At 49.5% G+C, this 27,448-nt stretch overlaps 1 protein-coding gene and 1 long non-coding RNA gene across 5 annotated transcripts in view; one reads left to right on the forward strand and one right to left on the reverse strand.

Moving 5' to 3' along the window:
- Window positions 1-469: 469 nt before the first annotated feature.
- LOC116661789 lies at window positions 470-19,439 on the reverse strand. Of its 4 annotated transcripts, none has more exons than XR_004317758.1 (6): window positions 19,087-19,439; window positions 16,584-16,752; window positions 15,270-15,383; window positions 8,236-8,321; window positions 6,949-7,084; window positions 470-779 (listed from the first exon to the last, which is right to left on the reverse strand). It is a non-coding gene; the product is annotated as an uncharacterized LOC116661789 (long non-coding RNA). The 4 variants fall into 4 exon arrangements; XR_004317756.1 differs by lacking the exon at window positions 470-779 and adding an exon at window positions 5,349-5,879; XR_004317757.1 differs by lacking the exon at window positions 470-779 and adding an exon at window positions 5,349-5,926.
- Window positions 8,165-27,448, forward strand: part of FHL2 (four and a half LIM domains 2) — a 47,010-nt gene continuing 27,726 nt past the window's right edge. The window contains exon 1 of the mRNA XM_032474345.1: window positions 8,165-8,342. The gene's annotated coding sequence lies outside the window, so the exon portion shown is untranslated. The remainder of the gene's footprint in view (window positions 8,343-27,448) is intronic.

Here is a 27,448-nt window from a genome sequence, read left to right on the forward strand (position 1 = left end):
CTCAGACACCTGCATCCAATCTTTACCATTTAAAAAAAAAATTACCCAGCTGACCAAATGGTTCATCCATCGGTACCTTGTCTCTGAGCTAGGACAGGGCAGAGTGTCTGCAGCTAAGCCCACCCAGAAGATTCTAGCGCTACTCTAGTGATACATTTTCCTGCCAGGATCACTCGGCTGCCAGATGTGTGGAAAGTGATTCCGGTCAAAATGTTCCTTTTCCGTGTGTGCCAACAACACACTTATGAAAGTGTTCATTCTTAATTTCTGAGCATCCTTGGTTCTCTGCAAGTGTAGAGACAGACACACAGACACAGACACACACACACACACACACACACACACACACACACACACACACACTCACTCACACTCACACTCACTCACTCACTCACTCTATGCCCACATATCCCTGAACCCAACATGACTTTCACTTTTAGCACAACCATTCCAATCTTAAAAAAGAAATTTTACTGTGTGTCCTGGGGCCCAAGGCAATCCCCAGGTGGTTTTGACTTGATAACCCAGAGAGCATTCTTGTGCTCTAATCTCACCTTTATGGTTCAGCCAACAGCCAAACCTCTGTCCTCTGAAGCAGTCATTGGAAAGAACAGGAAAGACAAAGGCTGGAGAGGGCTGGGATTTGCTCACTGATTTAGGGGGAAATCATTCACATTAATGGTTCATTGTTGGCATTTGTTTCCTGAAAGTTTTGAGAGCCTTTTCCTGGTGCTTGGCGGCTCCCTGCCCCTTGTGTCTCTTGCCCGTGGTGCTGCACCCTAGTTGGAAATAGAAAGAAAAATATAGGAAGAGGGTGAATGGCCCTGATGATAGTTGTCAGAAGCTGGGGGATCAAAATGAAATGGAAAAGTCAACTCACTTTTGCTTATTGATTTTATGTTCTGCAACTTTGCTGAATTTGCTTATTAGTTCTAGTAGTTTTTTGGTTTTCTGTATGTAAGATCATGTCATTTGCAAACAGAGACAGTTTTACTTCTTCCTTCTGATTTGGATGCTTTTTCTTTTTCTTGCCTGATTGCTCTGGCTGGGGCTTCCCATAGGGCCTCTCAAGGGGTCTCTTTGAACAAAGCAGCTTAGATTCCCAAACTGGTGCTGGCGACTTTAAGGCAGGGAAACATTCATGAAACACTCACTCATGATGTGTCTCCTAACTGAGCCACATGGGCCAAGCTGTTCTAATTCTTAAACTATGCTTGTGTATATTTATTCTAAAGAGTTCAAGGTGACCTAATGAAGAAAGCAGCTATTTACCTGTGCCACCCAAGTGTCCCTCTACTGATAGAGGGATATTACAAAACAAGATTCAAGGGAGGTCATTGGAAGATGGAGTTGGCTTTATCCAGTGGACCCTCAGAGGAGTGAAAAAAAGGGAAGGTTTTTATAGGTGGAAGGGGGAGGGTGGGAGCAAGGAGCAGAAGAGAAGAAAAGGGCTGTCTCAGGCAGGGTAACCTTCCCTTGGGGGGAGTGCAGAGGTCTTACTTTGCAGGTGACCTCACCAGTGCTGACCAGGAAACTTCAGATTATCTATCTAAAGGTCCAGTTCTGGGGAGAGGTTGAAACTACAATTAAGGCTCGGTTGCCGTCCTCGGGGCAAATGAGTCCATTTGGGGCCAGTGGTTTCTTTCTAACAGGATATGCATACAATGGAGCATGATTCAGCCTTAACGGAAGGAAATTCTGGCACAACTGTAGCGTGGGAGAGCCTTGGAGACAGAGTACTACCTGAAGTAAGCCCGGGTGAGGTGTTCAGTCACGTGTGCTGTCCCCAGCTTGATGGCCAGAAACCCCTGCAGTCCCCTCAGTGGTGAGAACAAAGAGCTTATCTTTTGTTCTAATACTTGGGTTTTGTCCCAGGTCCTGAAGTAGCTCCAGAGGGTAAAAGTGAGAGGCGGGTCCTGTTGCGCAGCGACAAGCCACTTTCAGCCACACCTGAGTTTATGTTAATGAGGTGACTTTTCGGAAAGCCCCTCAGAATGGGGGGGCTGGTTGCCAAGGGAACCAACCTAGCGATTAGAGGGCTGGAACCTTCAGCCCACTCCCGACCTCAGAGCAGGAGAGAGTGGAGGTTGACTTTATCTCTAGTGATTTACTCAATCGCGTATGTGATGAGGCCTCCATAAAACGCCCGAAGGATGGGTGCTGGCAGAGCCGGGAGATGCCGGGAGGCAGTGCACCTGCCCCTCCCTAGGCCCTGGCCCGGGCAGCTCTTCTGTCTGGCTGGTCCTGAGCTGCAGTCCTTGTATGAAGCAGGCATAAGTGTTTTTCTTGAGTTCTTTGAGCCGTTCTAGCAAAGTGTAGCCTCCAAGGAGAGGGTCATGGGAACCGCTGATCAGAGCCGGTTGGTCAGAAGTCAGAAGGGGGCCCAGACTCGTGGTTGGGGTCCGAGGGTAGGCAGCCTTGTGGGACTGAGCCCTCCACCTGTGGGGTCTGATGCCAAGCCAGCTAGACAGTGTCAGAACCGAAGGGAGTTGTCGGACACTTAACGTCCACAGAGAAATGGAGAGTTGGTTGATGGAGGAGAAACACAGGTCTGGTGTCAGAAGTGAAGTGTGAGAGCATGAGGGAAAAACAGTTTTGTTCCCTTTAGTCACAAAAGGACCCATCCTGTGTGATTCCACTCATATGAGGAAACTAAGGTGATCAAAACTGTAGAGACAGAGTAGAGTGGTGGTTGCCAGGGGCTGGGGGAGGAGGGGAAGTTAACATTTAATTGGTGCAGAGTTTCCAGTTGGAAAGTACTGGCATGGATGGTGGTGACTGCTGCACAGCAGTGTGACTGTCCTTAATGCCACCAAACTGTCCACTTGACATGGGTAAATGGTAAATTGTATGTCTATATATTCTACCATAATGAAAAATACGAACATTTAAAAACATTTACCTTGTGGTTTTCCTCCCAAGCTGTACCCGTACATCTGGGTGTCTAGGACACTTGAAGGTACCTTTGCAGGTGCAGGATGAGTCACGGGGCTGTGCCTTGAGTGACTCACAGAACTCTTGCTTACAATCAGTGGGACACTTTGGCCTTTTGCAATAAGGTGACGCTAGGCTGGGCTCTGAGCAAGGCAGGCCGGCCTAGAGCGGGTAGCTGGAAGGACTTCCGTTGAGAGAGGGGTCATCAGAGCAGAGTCAGTAAACACTTTAGTCCCTGGGGAAGGAGTGAGGGGCGCCTCGGACCTGACAGTGCGGCCAGCAGGAGACAGTCGGTGTTTCCTCTCTTGCTTCGGGCATTCCAGTTCGGAGTGAGCTTCTCCCCCAGTCTTTCCCATCTTTCTTTAGTCTGGTTCCAGGATGTCAGCCCACTCAGATGGCTGAGAACCAGGGCCTCCTGCTGGTGGACGCCCCTCTCTCTTTGGGGACCAGCTGGGTCTTCCGCTCCTGCAGCCCAGAGGTCCCCTCGCCCACCTCTGGGGAGGAGGGACCGCGGGGTTCTAACCGGCCGTTCCCCGCGCTGCCTGAGCTTCCTCTCCAGCTTCCCATCCAGGGGAGGGACCAATGGCTTGGCCTCTAAGTGGGACGGTGCAGCTGGTGGTTGCAGGGTGCGGCGTGCCGGCAGGGCCCCAGGACAGGGCCTCGCGCATCGTGAGAGCCCAGTGAGTGGCGGGGAACTGGCCGTTAGAGCAGCGTGCATCCCCATCTGAAAACACGGCTGTGCAGGAAATACTGCTTCCCTTAAAACAATTTAATGAGGACCGTGGGGGCCCACTCCCCCAGCACAGTAGGAAAGTCTCCCCCAGCCAGTACTGGGTTCCCTCCTGACATTTGCTGTTCTAGAATCCGGAGGCTGGTGCCACCCCATACAAGGGGTGAGGCAATCCTGTCACTGGACACAATCTCCCGGCCACATCCCCACCCCTCCCTTTCATTCACAGCCCCGTGGGGCGAGAGCTGGGGGGCATGGGACCCACTGTCTAACTGCTTCTGAAGATACTCCATCTTTCTCCTCTGCATCCGTCTGGGTCCGGGCAGGAGAGAGGCCACTCCCCACCCAGGTACCTGGAGGACAGTTTTAACAAAGGCACTCTCTCCAAAGGTGTGGGCACTTAGAGAAATCAGTAAGGAAGAATGTAGGACCCCGGAGCTGGGGACCGTGGAAGTCATCCCACTCGCAGCCCTCAGGGTCCAGAAGGAGCTGTCACCAGACCAGAGAGGACTTCCCCAGAGGTGCAGAGCAGACCGCAGGGAGGAGGGAGCACTGTGGACCTGACCCCTCTCTCCTGTCTCTGCTCCCCGCTGGTCCCTTCCTCTGGCCAAACCCAGCCAGCAGCTGAGAGCGACGGCAGGGGCTAACCTTAGGCAGAGGATCACCGCATGTTATCAGCACTGTGACAGGGAATCGGGGGCGAGAGCAGCAGAGCACACAGTGTGTGGAGGGGAGGAGTGACGCCTTCTGTCCTGTGTGGCGTTTTTTGCTTGTCTTTGGCATGTGACTTGAAGCAGAGGCACGTGTCGGATCCCGGGGCTTTTAAGTGAGGAGAGCTTAGACCAGTCCTGGGCACAAACACGCGCTTTCTTCCTGCAAGTGTGGTGGCTCACAGGACCCCGAGTTAGCGCTCTGACTTGGGAACGTGGTTCATTTCAACAACCCAGCGAGTTCAGCGTAAGCCAGATTCACGGGACGGGCGCCTGGGTTCTGTCTCAGCCACAAATGGTGATGCTGTTTTCCAGGCTGAAACTTTGCAGAGCTGCTCGCAGCCGTATTTACACTGTGGGACGTTTATGCAGCCCTGCTCGCCTGTTTATTGTTCTGGGAAGCGCGGAAGGAATGTTTATGGGGAGATTTCGGTCCTAGCACACAGAGCAGACCACGAAAACCAGGACACGGCAGCAAATGCCGGGCCTGGCCTTCCGGCTCTGGGGATGGACAGTCAGCGGACGCCCCACTTCGTGAACCTCTGCCCTGTGCGCCCCGACACGCTGGCTGCACCAGGACTTCGTAGCGTGGAAGAGCAGGGTCCCCTTCCTCCTCGCCCCCTCAGTCTGCAAGAGTTGACCCCGTTCCTTGTGTCTCTGGCATGAAGCTGCTCTCTGGGGGCTCTCGCTCCTCACCAGGTGCCCCTCCTCCTGCCCCTGCTGGTCCTTCCCCGCCTGGTCAGCTCATCTTCCACTGTCAGGGACTCTGCTATGCCCACGAGGGTAGAAGAGACTAGTCCCTTCCCGCTAGGGCCAAGTGCATTAGTCCCCTCACCTTCCCACTCGGGAGGGCGGGGGCAAGGCTGTCCCCAGAAAGGCAGGGTGGGCTCTGGTGACACCCAGACTCAGAGGCAGGGCCGGGTTGCAGTCAGGCGGCTGGGGGAGGCTCAGCCCTGATAGGCGGGAGGGGCAGAGGGACAAGGTCCGCAGAAAGACGAGGGCTGCCCACCCCAGAGCGGGGAGCACCAGTGACAGTGACCCCGCAGAAAGGTGACAGCGGCGGCACGGTGGCAAACGGCATCGACAGTGAGCGGGGAGAAAGATGTTCCAGGTTCAAGGTGAGAGGCTCCAGCTGTGACCACAGCACACGGGAGAGTCATTTATTTTGTTCAGGGGCCAAGGCTCCTGGATCTGCCCTGTGCCTGACACATGGACGAAGCACGATGAGTGTTTATTGGGGGGAAAAAAAGAGCGAATAGTACAGCTGGGTTAACGGGGATTTCAGGACCTCGTGGCAAAGGGCTTGAGAGGGTGGGCCGGACAGCTGAGATGCTGGCCATGGTGGTGGCTGGGGGCAGAGCCCTGAAGGTCCTGGGACGGGGGTCTCCATTACCTCTCTGTCTTCGTGCCCACCTTTTCTGGTTCCTGGTGGGAGCTCAGCACATGACTGCTGGGTAGAATCAGAATGTCCCAGGCCTGGATGGTCTTTGGTTTTGGTCTCCGAGCTTTGAACAGGGGACCAAGATATCCTGGTTGGCCTTGCCTCTGTGACCTTGTGGAAGAGAGGGAGTGCCCACCAACACGCGGCACCCCCGGTCCTGGCCACACCCCGAGACCCCGCGCCACAGCCCTGACACGGGTCTGCTCCAGGGTGGAGGTGGGCAGCAGTCTGTCACCTCCCCCCAGCCTCCAGGACTGTGTGTGCACGTGTGTCCCCCTGGAGGGGAGTAAGTCGGAGTGGATGGGCAAATGTCACACCAGATGCTTCCCAGCGCTGCCCCTGGAGCTCAGGGAAGGGCCCTGAAACCAGCCCTTACAGAGCTCGCCCGTTGCGTGGCCCTGGGTCCCTCCAAGAGGAGCCCCCCTTCAGCCCATCCCTGCGCTGATCTCTCCCCTTGTCTGGGAAACCGGCCTGAGGCTGGAGTTGCCCCTTCCCACCAGGCCCCCCCACCACGAGGAAGCACTGAAGTCTGAGGCAGGCTGTCAGGTAGACGACAGGGGGACCGTCCGAGCGGCGCTTGGGCCCAGAAAGCTCCGAAGAGCAGTTCAGAAGGTTGCTCAGCCGCAGCCTCCAGGCTCTGGCCCTGGGGGGGTGTCTATTACAGGGCACCCCCCTCCCGTGACAGCAGCTCAACACAAGTGCTTTGAAACTACCCGCTCTCTGCTGTAGACCAGGGCCTGTCCACAGAGGGGGCGGCCCCGCTCTGGCTTCTGCAGCTGGAAGAGAGGCCGTCAGATGATGGGGCCCCTCTGTACCCCTGGCCCCGGGAGCCCCTCCCAGGCACACTTGTCAGTGAGATGTGCTCTGCCATACAGGTTCGACTACTTCAGTCAAAATCAATGAAAAAGGAAGTCATCAGAACATACAAGTCCTACACATAGAAGGACAGAGCGGCCTCGGTCACGTCCTGGTCAGAGCAGAAGTGGGGATGGGACGTGTTAGGTCAGACAGGGGCGAGCTAGGGCCGGTGGGGGTTTTCCGTCACCCCATCACCTACGCTCTCACCTTCTCACCCCTCTTTCTCCTAGTGTGCTTTGCTCTCTTGTTCTTTCCTCTCTGTCCTCTGGACTCACCTTCACCTTGGCGGGGGCTCTTGGGGGCTCTGCTGGCCTTGCCACATCACACTGCTGATACTGCTGTGAAGAAAGGCTGCTGACCGCTGTCTGAGCCTCCCCACAGGCCAGGGAGACCCCAAGGAGTTCTGTCATCCTGGAATAAATGTGGGTTCCTTAGTGCGGAGACACAGAGGGCTCTGATTCTCAGAAACGTAGATTTTACATGAAATGAAGTTTTTTGATATAAAAGCAATACAAGATGATTAAGAGCTTGTGTATAAGCCAAAGAAGAAAATGAAATCAGCTATAATTCTGTCATCCAGAAGTAACCACATTTTCGCATTTGGTGCACATATGACTGTGCAGTAACTTACTACCAGTCCCCCATCTTCCCCTTAAAGTAGGGGCGTTCTTGTCCCCAGTTATCATGATACTGTTTCTATATCATTAAACCCTCTTCTGTGTCGTTTCCGAAGGTATCAGGGCATTTCCTTTATGGACATACTTTTCCTCTTTAACCAGCCCTCTGTGGTTCGCCATTCAGGTTGTGTCTAGCTTCTCCCAATGATGCAAAGAGCAGCAAGAAATGTCCCCACAGCTGCATCTCTGCCCACATCCACGACTCTCTCCTTAGAATCCATTCCCAGACCTGGAATTGCCATGATCACGCAGACGGGGGGCCCTGGGAGGAGGTGCCTTTCGAAAGAAGTGTGGTAAGTGAGGAATCTAAGGCCAGCCGGGAGCCCTTGCCCCAGTCTTGCACGCAGGTTTTAACGACTCCAGTAAGACCTCATTTTCTTTAGAGGAACTGACTTGAGGCTGTAGAAACCCTCATTGCCAGGCGGGAGCAGGGAGAGTGGGGAGAGAGGATGTTCTGTAAGTACCCCCAACCCTAACTTGCGGATCCCCTGGTCTCCCCAGAATCTTCACCCAAACAAAAGCTCCTGAAGCCAAGAGGGGGTGGGGGTGGGGTGTCAGCTGAAAATCCACTCTGGCCACAGAGGTGCTGTTTGTCCTGGAAAGTTTCCTCCGGCTTCTGCGTCTCCATGACCAGCATCTAACCTCAGGGCTCTGCCTGACACTTCCTGGCGCCCTGCTCTCCCCTCCTTCCGCTGCTCCTCCTCCGTCACTGGAAAAAATGCTCCAGGCCAGGCCCGGGATGTCCTTGAGGCAGGCCAGCCAGATGGGGAGCTGGCAGCCCCTTCCCATCCGGGGGCTGAACGGCTGAACGCCTTTAATTTGCATACCTTAAAAGGCCTGCAGGAGCAAGGGCCTGGGTTCTTATCTCCCATGCTCTGGACGCACCTTATTTATAGTCCAACTGGCTGACAGCTGCTCACACGTTGGTGAACCCCCGGGGTGGTCGCCGTCTGCTGTCCCCTCTGGTTGGGCTGGAGGCAGAAACGGGACAGGTAAGGCTCTAGTTTCTCCCTTCCTTGCTTCTCCCTGCCATCTTCCCTCCCATGTCTGCACAAACTTGCCTCCAGTGGTGCTCCATCCCTCGGAGAGAGCTCTCTGGCACTGTGGACTCAGACCCCAGACGGGGACCCAGGTGGCATGGGCGGCTGGCTCCCACCAGCAGCAAAGCCCCTGATGTCCCCAAAGCTACAGCAGGAACCCACAGGGACACTGGGAACACAGGGCACCCTCGTTCATCTTGCCCTCTCTCAGTGGGAATCAGGAATTTACACTGAGTTTTGGACACTGGGGAAGAAACTTTAAAAAAAAAAAAAGGCAAGGAAAAGAAATTATAAGATCAACACTGGAAGTGGGGAAAAACACAGTGCCCTTGAGTTTTGCTCGCTGGTGGGCTTTCCGGATGGCCTGGGGTAAAAGGCAGATGACTGGCGAGCCTGATCGCTCCGGGGAAGTATGTTCACACAGGATGACCTGTCACGGCTGGTGGTTCAAAAGTACAGATCTCTGCTGCGAGCTTTCAAAAGGAAATGCATTAATATTTTACTAATTTCTAGAGCAGGATATACGCCAGAGACACAGTCCCGAGTAATGCCCTCACGCTCGGGCCAGCTGCGTAATAATGTTAATATTGATGGAATGACGCATATGTGCTAATGGGCACCGTACGTCTAAACATCCTCCTGCCAGGCTCCATGCAGGGCATTTACCAAAATCCAGTCGAAAAGGAAAAAAACCATCAGATCAGTTTTTAAAAAAATAATTCTGAGGTCAAAAGATCGATTAATACTTGTGTTACAGGTTAATGCTATTTTATTACATGTTTTCTCTGGGTTGTTTGTTGCTGTCTATTTCTTGAGAAATGTTATTTGAATCTTGTTCTTACTGCTGGGTTGATAACAGCAAAATGTGCTGTAACAGTCTTGGGTTGGGGGATCCATTCTATAGTAAAAAGTTTTTGCTTTTAATGCAGTAGCCAACTAATTGACTCAAGTCATTACATTTTGGAGGCTTTTTCTAATATTAAGAAAATATTAATGTATCACTTCCATGAAAAGCTGCCTATTTTCCCATAAAGTGTACCCTGACTGCTCGCCCTCATCTTGCCTGTCTCCGAGGACATCATGCACTTAGAGATTTCATGATCCTGTTCAGTGCTTGTGTTGACTTCAGACCCCTAAGGCCAGGCCACGCCACTCCCTGTGCATCCCCCCCCTCTGCCGCCCCAGCACCAGCACAACTTCTGCTGCTCTCTGAAAACTCCATATTTAAGAACAGATGGCCAGGACACACTGATTTTAAATTCTCTTTTCCCCACTGATAAAAAAAAGATTCAACTGAGTACATTTTAAAGATCTTGGTTTTTTCAACAATTCATGAATTGAGCAGCATCCCATCCAGCAGAGAGAAGGGAGCTCCAAGGAGCTGGATGCAGTGATAGACTCTTATTGGCAGAAGGGAGCAGAACAAGGAAGTCATACTTGGCAAAAAAACGACTTGGTTATCGGAAAGGTCACTTTCCTTTAGGGTACAGCAGGGGCCTGCCAGGCAGATGACCTCACCAGTCCTGGTCAAGCGATTCCTGATTGACTGGTTTAAGACTCCATTTCCGGGAGGGCTGAACCTGTAATTAAGTCTCAGTTTTGTGACAGGGGGCTTAGCATGCACGACTCCATTTTGGGTCTGTTGTTTTTAACACCACAAAAGAAAGAGGAGAAATTACATTCATAGAGTTTATATTTTCTTTTGTTTTTTTCTTACTATACAAAGATGTGTTCACCATAGAAAATACAAACCAGCAGAGAGAAGAAAATGGAAAATTATGTGTAGTCCTACTATGCAGGAATAACAACTTTTAGCATTTCATGATTTGTCTTATTTCTCGATTCTAAGAGGTTCTTGATTGTAACATCAACCATTAATTTAACACCAGCTTTAAAAGAGGGAAAAAATTCCCCCTATGTTGTACAGATTAAGATGAAATATAAATTGTAATTAAGGAAATATATATCAAAATGTATGACAGGTTATTTGGTGATCTGCTTTTTGTCCAATTTATAGTCAGTGTATTTCTACTGTGTATTCAAACTCTCATTCTTTGACAACTGGTTTTCAATTTTTATGTATACTACATATGACATTTTCCATTTAGCCAGAACATTAAAATATCCATAATGGTGAGATAAATGGGAAGTAAAAAAATCATAAAATGAGATAAGATAGATAAGAAACTTTTATCAAAATATAACTTGTTTCCAAGTATGATCTGCTGATTTTTACACTATTGATGCTACCTACTGAATAGAGAAACAGCTCAGCCACCTAGGACCTGGATCTGTGTCCCCTCCAAATTTCGTTTTACTGATTTTCTTCATTATTATTGATCTGTCAGTTTTTCATACTTAGTCTCCAGTATACCAAAATAAGGATGAAAAAATAGAAAGGAACATGAGTTCTGAGCAATTGGATATTTAACAGATCTACTTCATAAATACTACTAAATGTTAAGGGTAAGTCTATAAAAATAAAATCCAGTTTAACTTTGAGGATATTTTTACAATTTAGGGGCTTTGTTTAAATTTAAAAGATACATTTTAGATAGAAGAGGAATAAAAATTCATTTTAGCAGAAGGTTTTGTTGTAGTTAAAAAGTAATACGGAAAAGTTAAACTGGAGTGAAACCACATCAAGCCAACGACACACAAAATATGCTGCAGGAATGTTATTACAAAGGCGTGCATAATTAGGCTTTAAAGGAAAGTGTAGGAATTGGTTTTTAAGACATGAGCCTCCTTTCTCTGCCTGGGACCTGTCTGCTCAGCATGAAGGGGTCGGGGGTGGGGTTGGTGAAACTGAAGGGCAAGGGGACCGGCTGCCTTCAAGGAAAGTAAAGGCCACCAGAGCACTTCCTGCCTGGGTTCGGGTCTGTGTGATAAATCCAGACTGATTTCAAAATGTCAGCATGAACGTAAAACAGAAAAATAAAGGGTGTTGATTATTCTACTTCTGTCTAATTCGTGGCCTTTGTAGGAAGATAAAGTGTATGATATGAAGGTATAAATGCTTATTTGACAACACATTATACATAATAACTAAAGTGATGAGCAGTGAGGTCACGCCACAGTAGAAGGCGGTTAAATAAATCGTGGCAGAGCCATGGTGTACCGTGTACGGTCATTCAAAGGAAAGTTTGCATGGAATTTTTACTTTCCAAAAATCAGATATCAAGCCATCCATATGCTTATCATTAATGATCTTAACTTATATAATACATAAATGCTGAAAAGAGAAATCAAAATACACAAAATTATTGTGTTTAAGGAAAAAGATGAGTAGTAATTTTATATTTTCTCTACATTTTAAATAGTTGGATGAATTTCCTATGCTGAGACTAATCATGAAAAATTTTTATGGCAAAGCTCCATGCAAATATAAAGCATTCTAATTATCGCCGCCAACTAGAAAAATGGGAAGTAGCCTCTCAGAATGGCTTGCTTCTTAAAGCGGGAGGTAAAAATGTATCAGATTGATCACAAAATCCAGGAGGCTGGTGTCAGCTCACTTAACACACAACTGCCCTACAGGTAGGTAGTATTATTATTATATTAAGAAACAGGCTTAGAAAAGTGTCATCACCCCAGCAGATGCCACCCAGGGAAAGGCAAGGTCTGGTTTCAGCTTTGGTGACCCAGCTGGCATCAGAAGAAGGAAACTGTAAGGCGGGTCTGAGTGCCTGCGGGAATGCTGCGGCAAAGGCGGCTGGTGTTCCTGCAGGAGTGTCGCTGGGAACGAGAAGGAAGGACTTGGGGAAAAGGCTGCATAGACAATGGTGTGGAGGCTAAGGAATTGTGGAGAGGCAGGGGAAAGCGTGAACAGTACGGAGCTGGAAGTAGACTGGTTGGCCAGGTGGAGGGGGTGGCCCTGGGGAGCAGAGATGCTCTGTGTGTGTGTGCACGTGTGTGCTGGGGAGGGGAGCCCTGACGACTCAGGGACAGGGTCGCGTTGCTCCTCTCTGGTCTCTTTGAGATGTTTCTAAAAACCAGGATTTTATAAGAGGAAATGCAGAGGTGTCCCGGCTCCCCAGAGTGAAGCAGGGAAGACGCCTCTCACAAAGATCTGTCAGGACTCATTTCCAGCACCGTCCCGAATGTGAACTGTGCAGCTCCGGGTTCCAGGGTAGCCGTGGCTGGTGTTTGGGAGCTTGGGGCGCTGGCCCCGCTCTGGGTGCCACGCGCGTGTGCACACGCGCGCACTCCCGTGTGTGCGCACCACAGCTCCGTGAGGACTGCCTCTGATTTGTACATGTTGACTGAAAAAGATGCACAACCTGAAAGTTGAGAGCTGTGTTTTATCCGGCGGACTCTCTGAGGACTCGAGCCTGGGACACAGCCTCTCAGGTGGCTCTGAGGGACAGCTCCGCGGAGGTTAGGGAGGGGCCACGGTGAAGAGCTCTTGGGGCAAAGACCAGGTGGGAACATCAGAAGACTAATGCTAGAGAGAGAAAACCAGACATCCCAGGCTAAGGAGTTTAGCGCTTTTCTCTGGGAAGATGCAAGAGTCTGGGCTCATTGAAATCGGCCCTGTGATGTGCACCTGGCTCTCCAGGGCCAGCGTCCTGTGCTTTCCCGTCCTGTGTCCCCTCGGGGCGGCTGCAGTGTGACAGCTTGACCACTGCGGCGCCCTCTGCTTACCGACATAACAGGCAACATTCTTCATTCGCGTTGGTGAGGGGTGAAGGGGCTCAGGCGGCCTGGGCGGTGCCACCTTGGGACCACCGGAGGGGGACCAGGGACAGCTCACCGCAAGGGGACTGAGGGCTTTCCATGTGCCCTTCACTGCACTTGTTTAACTCTCCCCTCATTTCCAGCACCCTCTCAAAGCCTGGGGCGGGTGTCGGCCCCCTAGTCAAAGCCCCAGGAGCCAGCAGGGCCTTCCCACAGCAGCTGCCTCAGAAGCGCTTCCTGAGCTGGGTCGTGGGGTTTAATCAAGCTGAGAAGTGCTAAGATCCAAAGGAAGGGGCTGGAGGTTTTCCTTGTGGCCAGTACTTTTCCCTCCTGCACTGCTGGCCTGGAAATGGGTTCGGTACTCACTCCCCGCCCTTTGGTACACAAGGTCATGGTTCGTGATCGTAATAGTGTTTTTAATGGAATTTTTACTGGGCAAGTAATACTAACATGTGATGGTAATGTAGCCCCAGGGAGTAAATTCTCTGGCTTGGAAGTTCTCATTCACCACAGTCAGTGGGTCTGAGTGTGTGTGTGGCTTGCGGAGGTGTGTGTGTGTTGGATGTGGGTATATGTGTTGTATGTGAGGGTGTGGTGGGGGTTGTATGTGTGTGTGGGGGGGAGGTGTGTATGTGATGGGGGAAGGGGAAGGAATGGAGATACTAATTACACTGAATTATAGACCAGATGTTATGCCTTCCAACCCCTAAATCAAGACAGAGGACCACAAGACTTTCCAATCAGTTAGGCTCCCTGAGAAAATAACAAGGTGTGTGTAGCACCCAGACAGCGAAGAGATGCTGAAAGTGCACGAGAGAAGCTCCCTTTAGGCGCCTCTCTCTCTTGCCTCCCGCAAGTTGAAAAATGCAAAAATCCTATGAACAGGTTGTTGGCACACTTGCTGGCATCAAATTCACCCACATGAGCAGCCCTCCAAGTGAGGGGAGAATATTCATGACCACAGTTCCATGTGGAAAATACTGTCGGAAAACTCTCAGGGCAGCAAGGAGGGTGAAGTGAGCATCTTCTAATTAAAACATAATTCTCTGCAAGTCAGAATTCACAGTGGCAGGTTCCACACCATGCAAATAATGTAATTTGGACAGAAGGACGGTAAGTCCTTCACCACCAAGATAAGCAGGGCACACGCCCTCCAGCCCCTGTGGATGAGCTCAGGAAGTCCTGGCACCCGCCCAGAGCTGCTTCTGCTTTTGGGGTTGCATGTCTCTTTCCTGGGGAGCTCAGCAAATCCGAGCCAGCCTCAGGCAGGAGCAGCCGGGCAGCCCCAGAGGCCAAAATGAGCTTGATTTTACTATAAGTCTCTCTAAATTTTGATGTCATATTCCAACTGATATTAGACCCACCTCTCTTCTGCTCAAAATTCCCCAATCCCTTCCCAAGTCAGAATAAAGCCTGACACTTCATAACCTGCAGGGCCCTCCACGATCCGGTCCCCAGAACCGGACCTCATCGCCTTGCTTTCTCCCCTCCATCTAGGAAGCTCCAGTCACTCTGCTCCTCCCCAAGGTGCCAAGACCCACCCTGCCCCAGGGCCTTTGCACTTGTTGGTGCACTAGGTCAGGCTCTCCCTCAAGAATATCACACCCCTCCTTCCTGCCTCCCCCCCCATAAGCTTCTTGCAGACATTTTTATTCCTTTCACAAGGATAAGAAGCCAGAAGTCCAGTTTCTCATAAGGGACATCTGGGATGTGACCCTTACCCTGCCACCATGTTAAAGTCTGGTGTCCTTCTTTCTCCAACAGACTGTTGACCTTTGAGACGTTTTCCTGAATCGGGTGCTTGGCTTCTCTGCATTCTCTCCCCATGTGCGTAAGGAACGTGAACTTGCCAGAAGTTCTCCTTTGCCTGAATCTCCCCTAAACTCAAGCTTTTCCAACTCGGGGTCCGTTTCATAGTTCTTAGGGAGCCACAAAATCCACCTAGTGGATGGAGACCTACACATGTTTAACAATAAGATGAAATTGACTAGGGGACAGATGAAATAAAAAAGAACAGAAAGCATCTCACATAATAGAGACAAGAATTGTCTCGTGTCTCAACACGACTGTGTCAGCACTGCACGTGGGGCCGTGGGAAGCGGCTGGGACGGAAACATGGACTTCCTAGTTTGCAATGGTGTCAGCGTTCGAGACACTGCCGGAAATCTGTGTGGGATTTCCCTTTGCCCAGGTCCTTACCTCCTCCTAGGAGCCCCAGACACTTCTCTCTCTGCAGGCGGCTCAGTGCGATCCTTTAGGCGGGAGCCAATGCAATAAATGGTTTCCTTCTTGATCAGCTCTAGAAATGCGAGTCTTCCCAGAAAAAGAAAAAGGAAAACACAAAAGCAAAACAAAGCACTGTTGGCCATTCACCCACGAGGGAGTGGGCCCTGTGAGCAGGGTCTCAGAGGAGCCTAGGACCCCGCCAGCCCAGCATCTCCCCCAGCACCACTGTGTCTGGTGTCCAGGTCCCCGTGTTTGTGTGTGCGTTCTAACTCCCTTCCGTGCCCCGAAATAAGGAGAAACACCACAGCCTGAGGCCCCTTCTGCTTTGTCTCAGCCTCTCTGTGCTGTGCTGGGCTCCCAGCCTCTTCCTGTAATTTGGCAGAAGGCCTTGTTGTGGGGGGGTGGTTCACTGGTTCCCCCTACATCAAAGGCTGCCTTTGGTGACTGCTGGCTAGGGGAAGGGCCAAGAGGGCCCCGGTGCAGAGCAGAAGGGAGCAGGATGCCTGGAAGGAGCGATAAAGCAAACTGGCCAAGGTATTTTAATAGACACGCTGTTTCCATTCTTGGCCATGTGTTTTTCATTCGGGTTTGTTTACTTTTGACTTGAATTATGGAACACTGACTCTTGGTTAAGGTAACTTCGATACAGTGACTTTTATGCATCAAAAGTGAATGCTGACTTCCAAGGCGGGGCTGGGATGGCGGTCAGCGGCTAAGGCAGACAGCATATCACCTTTCAGAAGGCTGGGAATTTCTCTCTTTCCTATGGCACTAGAGAACTCGGTTTCCAAGAGCCCAGAGCACTTTGACAGAGGCAGGTGGCACCACACGGCCTCCACTGTGGAAGAGCCCCGGTGACAAAACGCAGAGGAAGTAGCTCTTCTCCCCGGAGGGGCCAGACGTGCAGATAAACACTTTCCAGCCGCAGAGCGCGGTGGGCTCACCGCGGGCTCCCCAAGTCCTTCCTCTCTCTGTCCCACCATCTCTTCTCCAACAGGCCGATCCTTCTATTTGTCAAGGGTCATGAAATATGCCTTTGACGTCAAGTGGCTTCTGAATAACTGAAAGTCAAACTATAATTTCCCAGTCCTTCCACAAGCTGCCTGATGCCTGTGTTGGAGCCCTGATCCTCCCTAGCACCCCTGCCTTTCCTAGCTCCTGGGGACCTAATGGGACCTCAGGGGTCCGGGCAGAGGATCTCCTACGCCTTCTGAATGAGCCCTGGTAGATGTCTACACTCGAGCCAAAGCCACCCACCAATCAGAGCCGGCCCGGGCTGTTTCCCACCTCGGCCCTTTCCCTGGGCTCTGGGGTCCCCGCAGCATTCTGTGGAAACTGGCTTCCTTCCCCGTCGTAAGAGGAATCAGAGGTAGACGGGGGAGGGATCTGGGTTAAAATACATCCTCTCCTGAAGATCTGCGCTGGACACTGGCTCCTTGAAAGGCTCTGAAAAATCCTGCGGGAAAGAAACGTATGAACTTGTTCAGCCTGGGACTGGCCGGCCCCTCCCAGCTCAGCCTCGCGTGCCGGCTCCTGTGGGTCTGCGAGGCGCCCCTTACACACTGCTGGCTGCAGGCCTGAGCAGCAGGCGCTAACCTCCAGGCACACAGGGTTCTCCCTGGCCTGGCCCCAGCTCCTCCGCCCCATCCCTGGCTCGAGTAATCCTGAAATGTGTGCCAAGCCCTGATCAGGCCTTGGCGTGGCACGGGGCCCTCTGTGCCCTCTTCATGTTGGCCAGCCGGCCACGTCTTGCCTGTCTGTCGAGGCTCTGGTCAGACGGCATCCCCTCCAGGAAGTCTTCCTAGGACCCTGTCTCGGTCAGTCAGTGTTCTCCAGAGATATGTATCTCAAGGGATTTATCATAAGGAAATATCTCGTGTGATTATGGAGGCCGAGGGGACCCAAATTCTGCAGGGTGAGTGGGCAGGTGAGACCCCGAGGAGAGCCCAGGCTTCCATTTCAGTCCAAAAGCAGGAAAAAAATTGATGCCGGGTCTCGAAGGCACCAGATGGGAGGAATTCTCTCCTACGTGAGCGGCGGCGGGTGGGGGGAGGTCAGCCTTTTTGTTCTATTCAGACCTTCACTTGGTTGGATGGAAGCTCCCCCTCCGCCCCCTGTGAGGGAGGGCTGTCCACTTTACTGGGTCTACAGACTGATGACCTGGTGGTATCCACAACCACCCTCACAAAACACCCAGAACAGTGGTTAACCAAATATCTGCCCCTACCCCGCTGTGGCCCAGGCAACTTGACCTGTAAAGTCACAGACCCCCAGGTGGGGCTCAGTGCCGTCCTTGTGTCCCCATAACTTCCTCCACAGAGATACATTGTCGCCACCTGGGTGTCCAAGTGTAACCATGATTGGTGGTAAGGGTATTCACGTTGACAACAGACCTCCAGAGTGCTTCTATCTTGCAAAACTGAAACTCTCTACTCATCAAACAACTCCCCCTCCCCTCCCCCAGCCTATGCACCCACCATCTACACTCTGTCTCTATAAATGGGGCCACCCTAGGGACCTCATATAAGTGGCATCATTCAGCATCTGTCTTTTGTGACTGGCTTATTTCTCGGGCATGACGTCCTCAGGGCTCACCCGTGCTGGAGCGCGTGACAGGACTCCCTTCCTTTTTAAGACTGAGTAACAGTCCATTGCTCACATATACCATACTTTGTTTCTCTGTTCCTTTGCTGATGAGTACTTGGGTTGCTTCCGCCTCTCGGCTGGTGTGAGTTATGCTGCTGTAAACATGCAAGGGCAAATATTTCTTTGAGACTCTGCTTTCAACTTTTTTGAATATGGTGGGATACACTTTGCATAGCTTAACCCTGAGCAGCTCTCACTGGGACTTCATCTTTACCGAGCTGACCGCCTCCCTCCCAGTCACACTGGACTTTAAGCTCTGGAGGAGGTGGCCTGAGTGTTTCGTATCTTAGTGGCATGGCGAGGATGACTCACTCAGCAAACAGCAATTTCCTGCTCAGTACAGCTTCTTCTTGACCCCACCCCTCCAAACCAGCTGTTGTCACAAGGATGTCATCTGAGCCTTTAACATCAACATAGCTCTAAGTTCCAGGGCTGTTCACAAATGTCTCATTTCAAAGATTAGAATCCTGGGCGAGTAGAGAAAAAAGATTCTAACTCAAGCCAGGAATAAGAGACCAGGGCTATTAAGTTGTGCTTGAAAAGAATTAATGAGAAAGAAATGTCATACGTTATGCTTAGTTTTCTTTAAAAACTTGCTCCCAGTGTGGCAGCATGGATCTTTGATAATCCTCTTTCTACAGGTACCATTTTAAAACTTTAATTCAAAGATAATACTGGGAAATTACGCTCTGCCCTTTAATTTTGCCTGCAGTTTAGGATAGATTGGGTGTGAGTCCGCCTTAGCTTTAGGATCAGCTTTATTTATTTTATTTTTTATGTACATATATGTATTTTTTCAGATTCTTTTCTGTTATATGTTATGAAATTGAATTTATTTCCCTGTGCTATACAGTAGGTCCTTGTTGTTTATTGGACCGGTTTTATTGACTGAAATGAATGAGTCTAAATAGCTAAAGTGATGATATTAATGTGAACACATGACCCCCAAGAGGCCCACTTGGAATTCTTTTGGGTTGATTCACCTTCCTTCTCGCCTGCCCTGCCCTGCCCTTCACATTTGGTGAGGATTTATTTAACAAGCCACAGGTTCAGGGCCAAACTGGTGAACGCTTGGTAAATGATGAAATGGAACTTGGAAATAATTAAAATAAAACCCTGCATACTGTTCCCGGGACTATCTTACCTGAGGCTGGTTTGTGATTTAGTGTGCCACCTCCTGACACAGCTCAGCACACTTTTGTTACCGACAGTTCCTAAGTGCTCGCAGCCAGGACTGCCGCCTCCTGTCTCTAGCTTTGAAGCTGTTAACTCCCACCGGAGAGGATCCTTCATTTCGCTGCTCTGCAGGGGAGTCTTTGGTGCGTCTTTCCGCTTGTGTGGACCCCTCTGCTGACCGGCATGACAGGGACACAAGCTGACTCAAGGAGATGTGCGCACCCCACGCTCCCCTCCGGCTGCCAGGGCTGAGAACTCCCGCTGGTCTGGGTGAGCCCATCCAGAGTGCTGTGTTAGACACCGGCATCAACTCGCCACCTAATAGATGACGCATTCCCCAGAGATGAGCAGTCAGATGACTTCAAAAGGCACCGCCCTGATACGTCCGCTGGCAGGTGGCTCGCAGACATTCAGAGCAGTGTCTACTGAGGACTGGCCTGCTGGGGACTCTCAATTACGGGGCTGTGACCCGGCAGGGACTCACGCAGGCTGAGACCGGCCCTAGACCCTCCAGGTGCAGAGAGGAGGAAATCATTCATTTTGCAGTTTAGGGGGTTATTTCCCTTACTGGGGCACGTGTCTGCTTAGCACGAGGGCAGTGAAAGGAGGCAGACCCTTCCAGGAGGTGGAGGCTTTGCTGTGAAGTTACCCTGGGTCCCCTGCCAGCTGGCAAGCTGCCTCCACCTGGGGGATGATGCCCTCCTGCCACATTCCTGCTGTCCTGTCCCACCTGGGGGGTCCTGCCCCCCAAGTCCCAGGCTCTGCTCCACGTAGGGCAGAGGGTGGTCCGGGTCCCCACCCCAGCCTGGTATCCATCCGGCCGGGCTCCGGGTATTCCTCCCCCTCTGGAATGTCCCTTCCTCAGGGTTAACTTGGCCTTGGGCCCTGTGGCAGGAGCCAGGCAGGAGTCGGCTTGTCTTCCCAGCAGACCTGCCCAGGAGGCCCTGCGAGCCATGGCTTCCTTACCCGGGGATAAGCCCGGCCCGCGCTCCTCCAGTCCCACCCATGGGCGCTCTGGACCCGGGGGGAGGACAGACATGGGGTGCTGCAGGGTGGGATTTTTTCCTGTTTTTCTTTTTTTTTTTAATTGAAGTATAGTCGATTTACAATGTTGTGTCAACTTCTGGGGTACAGTGCATTGCTTCAGTCATACATGAACATAACATATATTTATTTTCATATTCTTTTTCATCATGAGCTACTATAAGATATCGAATATAGTTCCTTGTGCTATACAGTATAAACTTGTTTATCTATTTTATACATACATATATTCTTTTTCATATTCTTTTCCTTATAGGTTATTACAAGATATTGAATAGAGTTCCCTTGGCAGTACAGTGGGACCTTGTTGTTTATGTATTTTATTTTTTTAACATTTTTTATTGATTTATAATCATTTTACAATGTTGTGTCAAATTCCAGTGTAGAGCACAATCCTTCAGCCATACATGAACATATATATATATTCATTATCACATTTTTTTCTCTGTGAGCTACCAGTAAGATCTTGTGTATATTTCCCCGTGCTTTACAATATAATCTTGTTTATCTATTCTACAGTTTTGAAATCCTGTCTATCCCTTCTCACCCTCCGCCCCTATTTTATATGTAGTAGTTTGTATCTGTAAATCTCAAACTCACAATTTATCCCTGCCCCATCCCCTTTGGTAGCCGTAAGTTTGTTTTCTTTGTCTGTGAGTCTGTTCGTCGACAGATGATTAGGTAAAGAAATCTAAGCATTATTAAAAGACTGGAATATGGCAGGGGCGGGGGTAGGAGCAGGGCAGGCGGGGCCAGACTCTCGCAGTCGCAGTGCCGCCCCAGGACATCCACGGGTGGCCCCTGCAGCCTCCTACCTCCCTGCAGATGACACACCCCAGGGCTTCCTCCGTGTGACATGACGCAGAATCTGGAAGGGAAGGCCCGTCTGCTTCGCTTTGATTCTAGTGGTTTGCAAGTTGGATGTCAGCGCAGAGCCCTGATACTGGAACTGGCCTACTGGACCAGAGCCTGATTGCCCGTAAGAGCCTGCAAGCCGCGGCCCTGGGCCTTTTCAGGAGACCTGAACTGAACTCAGCAGATACTGAGATTCAGAAACACACGTCGCAGTACCTGCCCGTAGGAAGCTCACACTGTATGCTTAGTTGTACATGTGAAAGAGATGAGACAAGGTGGAATGACCAGAACCAAGGCTCTGGACAGGCCCCCAACAGCCGCCCTAGGCAGGACGCTTTACCTGAATTTTAAAGGATGCACGGGAGTTTGCAGGCAGAAGAGAGTGAGGAGAGGACTTCCAGGAGCCACAGGATGAGACAGCCTTGGTCACTGGCTACAGGGACAGGTGGGAGGGGTCTCAGAGACCTCCGAGCTGAGGGGCGCAGTTCCCGCCCCCTGACCTGATAACTCTCCACACACATTCTTAGGAAAAGGAACCTCTCATGCGTTTCCTTCATCTGCTTTTAGCGCGTCCAGAGAGCTCAAGGCACCAATATTGACATAGGGAAATAGACACACACACACACACACACACACACACACACACACACACGGATGGGAGAGAGAGCTGAGTCCATGGAATATTAACGAGGTCAGGGAGCTGGGTGATGGGAGGGCCACCTGCCAGGTGAACACAGAATTACAAACTGCTGAAAAGAAGGCGAAAGGAAGGAAGAAGGAAGGAAGGGAGGAAGGAAGAAAGGAAGGACGGACATCTTGCATTTAAGGACAGCGAGATGAACGTTTTGGACACCTGACAGTAATTTGTGCCCGGAGCCCCCTCCATCCTGCTGGAGGTGCATGACTGATCTCAGCATCTAACTGTGCAGAAGTTTCCAAAAATATTTGTGCAGTGAGGATGGCCCAGAATTCTTAAAGATGTTTTGGGAGGCAGAGCGTGCTGCCAGGAGATGCTGAGGTTGGACCTTTCAGAACATCTTTTCCTGGCATCTCAACAGTCCACTACCATTGCCACGACGTAGAAGGAAGCCCAGCTGTTCTAGAAAGCTCTGTCATGACCCGCAGGTCTGGTGTCAATGCACTTTCTGAAATAGGTGGAAGGTAGCCCTTAACTTGATTTTTAGAAGAACCTAAATCAACTTGAAATACAGCTTTCGTCACACATAAATCCACACCACTGATGAAGAAATGTCCACAGGAGACATTCCAGAAATCTTTCCACTATTCATTAGCCATAAAAACGACTTGAAGAAAAACTAGAAAATTAACACTTCAAGGTCAGAAGGGAGGTGGTTCAGCCTGTGTCTCACAGGTGAGGGGAGTCTGAGGGTGTTTGTTACCTGTCCTGGCAGTTCCTGGCCCAGAGCCCAGCCTCTCCCTCCCGGGGCCTGGCTCCTAGGCTCTTTCTGGCTGGACCACTGGGTTTTCTGTTAATGGCCCTGATTCAAGGCGGAAATAGTGCCAAGGCCTTTGGTGGTAGTGGGGAGAGATGCTGGGATTTTAATGTTGCAGTGTTGACTCGGAAAGTTCCTTGACAAAGAGTAACTGCGATTTCAGTGTGGTTTAAAATCAACATTCTGAGAAACAAGTGAGGCGTGGAGAGCTCCCTTCCCGGAGATGCCAGGAAGGACTGTCAGAGGCTGAAGTTCTTTGGGAATTTTAGGGGTGCAAACAGAGTTCCTTCAGAACAGGCTCCTGCCAGGTTTGCACAGACCTCGGACATGCACACTTCTTTCAACCGGACTTGGGAATAGCTGACAGGAGCAAAAGAACACACGACTGCTGGCAAGCAGAGAAGTGGGTGGATTGCTGCGGAAGAGGACTGACACCAGAGACAAAGCGATTTCAAGGAAGCAGCAGGAGACGACTTCTCCTGGGTCCAGTTTCATCTGAAGAAATCCGGCTCTTCCTCATCCGAAATGGACCCAAAGGAACCACAGTGTGAACGGCTTCCTTCCCTGGGCGTTAACCCCGCGACAGCATGTTCTTACTGACTTAGCAAAGGCACCCTGGAAACTTGGGTCAAATGCTCACATACGCAGAACCCAGCGACAGCAGTCAGGGTCCTGGAGCTGCTGGTGGATTTGCTCCAAGTCAGGCGCGTTTGGAGGCTGTAGACACTGACCGTTTGCACCCAGTAAGTCAGTTTTTGAAAAAGAGAGAGCAAAGTCAGGGGTACGGGAACTCTGCATCTTAAGGAAGAGCCAGGCATTGCCCTCCTAACCAGAGCCTGGCCAGGGGAGGGGCAGGGAAAGAAGGGTTTGCCTTTTGTGAGGGCTGGGCTTCTCCTGAAAGTCTCCCAGGCCAAGGGGCAACACTCAGGTCCTTCACGATGGATCTAGTTGTAACCAGACCACGTCCTTCCCATTTGCTCCCCAAGCTCAGGGGCACAGGGAGGGGTGAGCACCCTTCCTGCCCTGCGGGGCCATCTCCCATAGAGGGATTCCTGCTTAATAAGAGCAAATGGCGCTTTCAAAAAAAGGGAGCCCAGGTGTCTGAGCCACCACGTGGGCTCCTGCCTCCTGAGCCAGCTCCCCCACCCTCCCCTCCCCTCCCAGCGAGAACTCACCCTCTCCCCGCCAGCTTTTGTGATCTGAGACACTTACTCACTCTCCAACCACGAGGCAATTACCAGTGATTACCTCTGAATCAAGGGCAAACCATCCACCGGTTTCCCGCCCAGGGCTGGAGTGGGCAGAACTGACTGGCAGTGAGAAAGCCTTTCTGGAATGGGGGGAAAAGTGTTCTGAAGATCTCGGCTGAGGTGGGCGGGTAGGATAACTGTCACTGGGAAGTCTGCTCCCAGGACCCTCTCTTCCCGGTGGTGTGAGGGCCCCCGTGCTGAAGGATGGCCTCCCCCCAACCACCCACCCAGGGTCTGCAGTCGGGCCCCCACTCCTGGAAGATGGCCTTCCTCCAGGGCTGGGAGGAGAGAATTACAATTCAGCGTTTGTATCACTGAGACGCAGTCTGGGACTTCCTACCCATGAGGGTCCCACCTTGTGCTCCCCTCAGAAGCGCCCTGCAGCATCAGGTGCATTTTCGAGCCCCTGGGCCTGGTCTGTGCTTAGTCTATCCCCTCCCTCAAAGAAACTGACATTCCCTGGGATTCTGGTAAATTACGGAGTCCAGAGGTGGAGTCCAAAGGTAGCATCCCGGGGCGGCATTTCACTGGAAGCTCTATCAGTCATCGGCACCACCTGGAGGGCTTGTTCAAACATGGAGCCGGCCCCAGGGTGTTTTCTTCTAACGAGTCCTGGGTGACCCTAAGGCTTCTGGTTCCAGATCTCACGTTGAGAACCACTGGCCGACACCATAAAGCCTTCCCTCTCTTTCCTCGTTCCCAGCTGAGCCTCTCCCCCAAACCCCAACCAGGCAGGAAGGAGGTGTAGGGCAGTGCTGGCTGGTGCAGGAGGTCTGAACTCAACCAAAGAAGACCTGAATAACCTGCCCGAGTTCCCACTCCATCCCTCTCTCGTGAAATACAATTTCTTCATTTTTTTTTCCTTCTGTGAACTAACCTTTTATCTACAGCAGAGAATTTTTCTCTCAAAAAGGCAGTCTTGTCTTTTCAGAACAGGACTTAAACCTGAATCTTCCCTTCGGACGAGAATTAAGTCTGTTTCCTGCCTTTTGCTACTTGAGATTTAATTGACATAGAACATTTTGTTAGCTACAGGGGTGCAGCACGATTCGCGATTTGTATGTACTATGAACTGATGAGCACAGTGAGTTTCGTTAACATCCATCACCTCGCATAGGTGACAACTTTTTTTTTTTTTCTTGTGAAGAGAACTTTTTGGATCTTCTGTCTCAGAGACTGTCAAGTATACAAACCAGTATTGTTAACTAGAGTCCCACACTGGCCATCACATCCCCAGGGCTTACTTACCTTATAACTGGGGAAAAAAAAGTTTGTACCATTTAACCACCTTCCCATTTTCTTCTTCTTCTGGATTCATCTCCCTGTTACCCAAAGAATAAAAGCTGGTATTTCATGAGGGCCTACTAAAAGTGTGTACTAGTGATGAGCAGCTTACATGCGTCACGTCCAAGGACCATCCCAACAATTTTGCAAGCTCTACGTCATCGGCCCATTTTACATACGAGCAAACAGAGGGAGGTTCTGTGGTTGCCCAAGGCCACAAAGCTGGGATTCAATCCAGAGATCAGCTCTACCGCTGCAGACAGTGTTATATTTTCTATAATATTCCATCTGCTCTACTAGGAAATAATCAGTGACAGAATGAAAGACTTGTCACATATTAAGCAGTTCTTCTGGGGCCCATCCATTCATTCAATGTCCACAGGCACTAAGCCCATACTCTGTGCCCTGCACTACAGTCAGGTCCTGGGAATGCCGTCTGCCCTCCGGAACAGTGGGTTCTGCGCCACATCTTAGAATTCAACCTCAGATGGAAAATATTTTTTAAAAGTTCCAGAAAGTTCCCCAAAGCAAAACTTGAATTTGCCACGCTGGCCACTATTTAGATAGCATTTCTATTGTATTAGAGATTCTAAGTAATCTAGAGATGATTTAAAGTATGCCGGGGATGTGCATAGGTTATGTACAAACACTACACCATTTTATATATGGGACTTGAGCATCCTTGGGTTTGGTGCCCTCAGGGGTCCTAGAACCAGTCCCCTTGGGATACCGAGAGATGAATGCACAATGTTGTACAAACAGAACTTTTCAAAATCTGTTTTCCTAGAATGTCCAGTGAAAATTTATTTTTTAATAGTTTGTCCTTTAATTAAAATTGTTCAGAAAAGAACCTATGTCATTAAGCGCAGAATGCATTCCTCTTTCTTCTTATTTGTTTTCTAGCAAACCGTCTTTGACTTTCTAAAAACCCAGTTTAACAAATTTGTTTCCTCTTTTCTTAAAAAAGAAGCATGTGTTACTTTAACTTCTAAAATATTTTATTTTGAATGAACAATACATTTGTACAGCTCAAAATTCAAAAAAACAGAGGACATTGAGTAAAATTTGTCCCCCCTCCACTCCTGACCCCCAGTCACCCTGATCTCCCCAGAGGCAACCACTGTTACATGTGTGTCTTCCCTCTTCCTTTCCTTATTAACACAAATAGTTGGTTACTGTTTACAAAGTGCCAAATCCATAAATACAGTTACCTCGTTCTTTTTAACAGCTGCATTTAGAAATCATTCTAAAATGGACCATGTGATATTTAATTAGGCCCTGTTGCCGAACATATAACATGGTCCAATATTTTGCCATTACAAACAATTCTGCAATGACAACTCACTCTTGTGTGTATATCCATTTACACATGAGCAAGATTCCCTGTAAGATGATTCCCTATAAGGGGAGATGCTGGGTTAAGGGCACGTGATACGTGCATTGTCATTTAAAATCATTTTCATTACAGAATTTTTCAAGCATTGTAACAGGAAAGAGAATAGTATAAGGAATTTCTGCCTACCTGTCAGCACCTTTCAGTGGTCACCATCATCAGAAATATAACACATAATGCTGATACTATTTCATATATATGTGGTATGTACATATAATAGTATAACAATTAAATAATTTATATTTATAATAAATAGTATAATTTGTAGATATAGTATAATACATAATATAGTATAATTAATAGTATAATATGTATATTTCCTATTCCCCCAACCCCAAATTATTTTGAAAGAACCCCAGACATAGTATTTCTACATAGGTAAATATTTTGGTATTATTCTGAAAAGTAAGGGCTTTAAAAATATGTGTGTAATTTCATTATCATACCTAAAATAAATTAATATTAATTTCTCGATGTCATCATTTGTTATTGTCACATTTCCCCAGATTGTCTCATGAAAATTTATTTTTTTCAGTATTGTGTTCTTTGACTCAGATTCTAAGGTCCATCCATTCACTGCAGTTAGTTAACTCTTTTTAATCTGTTAGTTTCCTCCTCCACCTCTCTGTTTTTGATTTTTCTTTTTTTTTTTTTTTTTAGCAATATTATTGTAGAGACTCAGTGAATTTGCTTCCAGTGTCTGGATTTTGCTGATTACATCCTTAAAGGGTCATTTAATATGTTCCTCTATCTTTTAGGTCAAAGGAAATACACAAAATTAAACTGTAGGATTTCTTAAAATAATAATAAAGAAAACACAGCACACTAGAATCAGTGTGACACAACTAAAATAGTTATTAGAAAAAAACATATAGAACAAAATAACTATATCAATAAAAATAAAATTAAAATTAATGAATTAAATATTGAATTCAGAAAGCTAAAAAAATAAAATAAAATCAAGTAAGCCAAAAGAAAGCAGAAAGAAGACAAATGCAGAAATTACTGTTTCATTATTTTTTCAGCTTGTTTTCACAGACTGAAGCAGTG

Source organism: Camelus ferus, chromosome 36 (assembly GCF_009834535.1).
Source record: "Camelus ferus isolate YT-003-E chromosome 36, BCGSAC_Cfer_1.0, whole genome shotgun sequence".
Lineage (NCBI taxonomy): Eukaryota > Metazoa > Chordata > Mammalia > Artiodactyla > Camelidae > Camelus > Camelus ferus.